Source organism: Corvus cornix, chromosome 28 (genome assembly GCF_000738735.6).
Source record: "Corvus cornix cornix isolate S_Up_H32 chromosome 28, ASM73873v5, whole genome shotgun sequence".
Classification (NCBI taxonomy): Eukaryota; Metazoa; Chordata; class Aves; order Passeriformes; family Corvidae; genus Corvus; species Corvus cornix.
This window is the reverse complement of record NC_046356.1, coordinates 631,599-637,598: the sequence shown is the minus strand read 5'-3', so window position 1 is coordinate 637,598 and position 6,000 is coordinate 631,599.

Below are 6,000 nucleotides of genomic sequence, written 5' to 3'. Positions count from 1 at the left end.
ATGAGCAGGGTTAACACCTTAAAAAAATAAAGTAATGCAGAGGTGAAGATCTTGTCACTTTTATCAAAAGAAATTATTTAGTCACTTTGGCTTTTTTTCTCCCCTTTTTACACAGCACTGTTATTAAAACCTGTTTTAGAGCTTTATCTAATAGCTAGGTAAGTAGCAAAGATACAAACATCAAATGCATGAGGTTAACCTACAAAGCAGGGAAAAATTATTCTTTATTGCTCTCAGGCAGATCCTGAAGCATTGTGATGTCACAGGAGAGAGTCTGACTGTCTTCAGCAGCCCAGTGCTCACCTGGTTCAAACTGCATTGCACCTTTTCCCACACCACATCCTCCAAGCAGTAGCAGCATGTTATAAACACATATTATAGTATTGGCTTCTCGCAAAGTATTAAGGTAGATATTATATAATGTTAGAAATGCTTTTTGCTGTGTGGATGTAGTTTTCTCTCGTTTTAGCAAGAATGTTAGCAAGTGTGAGCAAGTAAGATAACCTCCAAGCGAGCAGAGGATGAGGCCCGAGAAGCTGCTGATCAACACTTTGTCCAGGGAACAAAAGGGCCCAAAGGCTGCTCTGCCCGGAGAACGGGCGGCCAGGAGAGCCCAGAGCCGCTATCACCGCTCTGCCCGGGGGGCAAAGAGGCCAAAGCTGCAATCAGCCCTGACTGTCTGGAGAATTAAGAGATCCACCCTACCATCGACTCTTACCTAGCGGGCCCAACCCCAAGAATCAAAAGAAATAAAACCACAAGGCCGAAGACTACGCATGCTCTAAAAAGGCGGAACCAAGGAGTGGCCATGCAGAACAGCCCCGAGAAAAGTTTTAATATTAATAGAGAACGGACAATAAAAATGATATAAAAGGGACTCACCTCGAGCATCAGGTGTGCTCTTGGCAGAGCGCCAAGGCACCCGGCCGTTATCCCTTTGCTTTATTTTATGTGTCTCTTATTGTCTTTATAGAAAACTCTTTAAATTCTAACAGGAGAGTGAACCTCGTTTTTCACAAGCAACACTGCAGAACTCTGACTGAAACACAAGAGGTCACACTGGGGCACAGCAGACCAATAGTACAGGACAATTAATTATCATATAATTGTCATATAAGACAGGTTACAGGTACCCACATCAAAGCCAGCTCAGCAGGCTGGATCAGAGGAAGGATGGGAAGGGCCTGTCAGCATCAACACTGGGATGTGACACCATCTGAAGGCCACGATGGAGGTGCCTGGGGCCATTTGGAATCAGTTTGGGCCATAGCTGAGTGCTCACACATGACCATGGTGGCTGATATGCCTCAGCTTCAACTGGGGATGAATTTTCCTCAGGAGCTCCAGTGCTTTGCAGCATCTCCAAGATGTTCTTGAGAAGGATTTTTGAGAGATAGTGCCTTGGCTTCTGTTATGGAATCTTATAAAATTTTGCCAGAGGAGGTTTAGGCTGGATATTAGGAAAAGATTCTTCCCCCAGAGGGTGCTGGGGTATTACTGGGGTCCCAGCCAGCCCCATGGCTCTCATGTGTGAGCACACAGACGCAGGGATGGCCCCAGTAATATTAAGCCGACAGCAAGGAGTTGAGAAGGGTCCTTGCGTAGAGTTCCACAAAAAGCAGATTATTGCTACAACTTGTGAAGGTTTCCAGAGGCAAATGACCCCGAACACGTGGCAGCTGAGGCTTAAATACAGGGGTGTGGCCAACACCAGGAGCCAGCTGGGGAAGCAGAACTGGGGTACACTACCATAACAGAACATCCTGGGAGAGGCTCCTTTCCCTTACCATAACCGCTAAGTGTTTGGCACCAGAGACTGTCTTACCAAGAACTCGCTCTGTCTCTTGTACTACTGGTTAATTGGCCACCACACTGGGGCACTGCCCATGCTCCCCAGGGAATGGTCACAGCCCCAAGGCTGCCAGAGCTCCAGGAGTATTTGAACAACAATCCCGAGGGTGGGATTGTTGAGGTGTCCTGTGCAGGGCCAGGAGTTAGACTTGATGATCCTTGTGGTCGGTCCCTTCCTACTCAGGAGATTTTATGAATCTATGATGCTATGAAATAATATATTCAAATGATTTTTATTTTATAAGCCATTTAAAGCAGATAAATCAATTAAAGCTTGGCCAGCCTTTGAATACAAATTCATGATGTCAAATGGACCTGGTGCTACCCAACTGACTTGAGAACTCTAAAGATTTTAGAACACTTAGTCCAGATATGGAATCCCTCACACACTGAGGCAAGGGCTCTCAGCCTCCAGGAGTTCCCTTGGGCATCCTAACCCACAGGAAGAGTCCTCAACTGCAGACCCACTGCTCCAAGGAGGACTGACCCCACTGACAGCCCTGGCAGGGCTCCACCATAGCCCAGTCAGATCTGACCTGTGGTCAGATATGGCCATGGTCACCCTCCCTGGTGGGCTCTGACCTGCTGCCCACCACAGCCACTCCGAAATGTGATGGGGTCCAGCCTGCACAGAGCAGTCAGTGATCCATCCCTGAAGCCACACCACAGCTCAGGCCAGTTGCAGGTCCCTGCTGGGGGGAGCACCTGCACAGGTGCTGAGGACATGCATCTCCTGACTGCTTGAACACCTAGCAAACTTGTGACTGGATGACTGGAATTTCTGAAGTTAACCCCTTTGAGAGGCACAACTAATGTGGGTCATGTGAGCAGACATTCTTAAGACACCCCACCTATTCAGAAAAGTGTTCAGCATGTAAACACAGACAAAGCATTACGTTGGAAACAGGAGCAAAATATCCCAGCCATCAGCTGTACCACTGGACAGCCACACACATGTGACACAGCAACCAGCACAGCCACACACTGACTGGCACAATGTCCTCCTGATGTTGTTCCCCAGGGCAGGGGCAGCTCTGCAGGTGGGGTCTCAGCTGAGCGGGGCAGAGGGGCAGAATCCCCCCTCCCCTGCTGCCCACGCTGGGGCTCAGCCCAGCACAGGGGGGGTTTCTGGGGTCAGTGCCCATGGCCGGGGCAGGTTGAGCCTCTCACCCACCAACACCCCCAAGTCCTTCTCCCCAGGGCTGCTTCTGACCCATTCTCTGGGTTTGTGCTTGGAATGCTTGATCTCAAGACTAACAAACCACTCTCCAATAACATTATTGAAGCACACATCAGGCTCTTCAGAACTCCCTACTGCTAGTTCATAGTACCACACATAGTACCATAGTGAATGGTAGGTTTTGTCAAACATTCAAAAGTACTGAAAAAACAGGTGCTTTCCCTAAGCCATTGGGGAAACAAAAAAAGTAAATTGATCAGTGTGTTTACCACGCGTTTTACTACTGCTTAACATCTTCCTGGAAAATGGGGACTTGAAAATGATGAGAAATGTAATTAATATTGTCTAACTGACAGTCTGACAAAGTGTTTTTCACACGAACAGCTCACTGGACAGATACAACTATGCTACAAATTCATTCACAACCAGAATAAAACCACACACAACCACAAGCTTCATAAATTATGAGCTTGGAATAAAGATGACTCCTGGCAACCAGGAAAGGTTCTGGCTTGCTTCCTTACATTTTGTTGCTTTTTGTTAAATCTTTTACCTACTGATAAATTTTAAAGGAGATGATTTCAGAAACTAGGCTAATAGATAGTGGCTGCTGCACAACAAACATTGAAGGGGGAACATATACAGAGGTCATAAATACATAAAAGAAAAGGGAAATCAAAGAAAGAGTGAGGGAAAAATCAGCTTCAATAGCAGCTTATAATAACTGCAGATTTAAATTGAATTAAAACATTTCCACATCTACCCGCAAATAATTAAGTGTGGCTGGTTTAATTAGAGCAGCTCAGTGCAGAGGAACCTGAACCGACATGTTCCTCAGCCAATGTGCTGCTGGCGGCAGCGCTGCTTCAGAGCTCACACGGCCATGTCCAGCGTTTTCTGCATTGACCTCAGGAAAGCCAGAAAAAGCTCTCTTGCAAATCACTGGGAGTGTAAATGGGGGTGATCTTTCTGCAGCACAACTAGAGACAAACATGCTCCAGGTGACATAATTCACCTCACAAGTGAAATGACAGCACAGGCAGAACAAGAACAGCAGCTACAGGTAACCTCAGGGTAGGTGACTCCCATGGGAGTGAAGTGGCAAGGGTGAGTCCATCCTTCTGCAAACGGCCAGAAGGGAATTCCAAAGAGGACCAACTACTCCAGACAGTGGATATTATTGTTCCTCAGGGGAGGAAATGACCCTTGGAACAAAGAAAAAAGCGTCAAGGAACAGGACACCAGGAAAACTGAGGACAGCACAATGGAACACCAAGGAAAGAAAAAGCAGAGTTACCTAGAAGGATGCTGTTAGTGGAGCAATACAGGAGCCCTCAAGTCTGGGTGATGGAGACACAAACCAAAAGATGAGTGATCAAAAAGTGTCCATAAGCAAAGCCTTGGAACAGTGCTAGGGCATGTGCTGAGGGAGGGAGGGGCGAACCAGAGGATAATGGAGAACAGGGGCTGAAAGACACAGGAGAGTGAAGGTGATTGCATAAAGGTGAGAAATCAGAGAACAATGCAAAACCCTGAAGGGACAGAAATCCAGACACTGAGGGGCCAAGGAGGGATGGCTGGAGGCACCAGGGCACTTTTCCAGGGGGGAATCACAGAATCAGGGAACGGTTTGGGCTGGAACAGACCTTAAAACTCATCGCATTCCACCCCCTGCCATGGGCAGGGACACCTCCCACTATCCCAGGCTGCTCCAAGCCCCAGTGTCCAGCCTGGCCTTGGGCACTGCCAGGGATCCAGGGGCAGCCCCAGCTGCTCTGGGCACCCTGGGCCAGGGCCTGCCCACCCTCCCAGGGAACAATTCCTGCCCAAGATCCCATCCAGCCCTGCCCTCTGGCACTGGGAAGCCATTCCCTGGCTCCTGGCCCTCCATGCCTTGGCCCCAGTCCCTCTGCAGCTCTCCTGGAGCCCCTTTAGGCCCTGCAAGGGGCTCTGAGCTCTCCCTGGAGCCTTCTCTTCCCCAGGCTGAACATCCCCAGCTGTCTCATACTGAACAAGGGCGGGAGATGAGAGCAGTAGCAGCTGCCCAGGACGCTGCAGCACCCGCAGTAGCCTGTGCCCTGGAGACAGAGACCTGTGCGGGGCCAAGCGAAGACTGCCCAAAATATCCCACGCCGAGAACGGGCGCTGCCGCCATTTCACCCCTGAGGGCTCGGGGGACGGGGCTCGGGGCGGGCCAATCGCAGACTCCGCCCCCTCCCCGCAGCCCCGGCACTCCCGGCCGCCATTTCAGAGCCGCGCTGGGGGCGCGGGCTGGAGCGGGCTGGATCGGCGCCGCCGGGGGTTGACGGTGCTGCTCTCTGGGGCCTCGCAGCGCTCACAGCGGCCGGAGCCTAGGGCCCCAGGGACTGCGGAGCCGACACTGCCTGCTGCGAGCGTGTCCGGGGGCGGCCGCTCACGGCTGTGAATCGGGAGAGTGCACTCGAGGTGGGGCGGCTCCTGGAGCTTCCCTGCTGCTTTCTGTGTGGCGTCTGCGCCGTTAGGAAGCTCTGCATCCATCCATCCATCCATCCATCCATCCATCCATCCATCCATCCATCCATCCTCCGGAGTGCCCAGCTGAGGGCACTTGGCTCGTTCATCTGGAGCAGAGGAGACTGAGGGGAGGCTCCTGGGGGCTGCAGCTCCTCCCGAGGGGAGGCGGAGGGGCAGGGGCTGAGCTCTGCTCTGGGACAGGGACAGGAGCCCAGGGAACGGCTGGAGCTGGGTCAGGGCTGGGCATGGAGCTCAGGGAAAGGTTCTTCCCCCCGAGGCTGCTGGGCACTGCCCAGGCTCCCCAGGGAATGGGCCCGGCCCCGAGGCTGCCAGAGCTGCAGGAGCGTTTGGACAGCGCTCTCAGGGATGCCCAGGCTGGGGTTGTTGGGGTGTCTGTGCAGGGGCTGGGATCGTTGATCCTTGTGGGTCCCTTCCAGTCCAGTACGTTGTGATTTTATGATTCCATATTTGTTCAC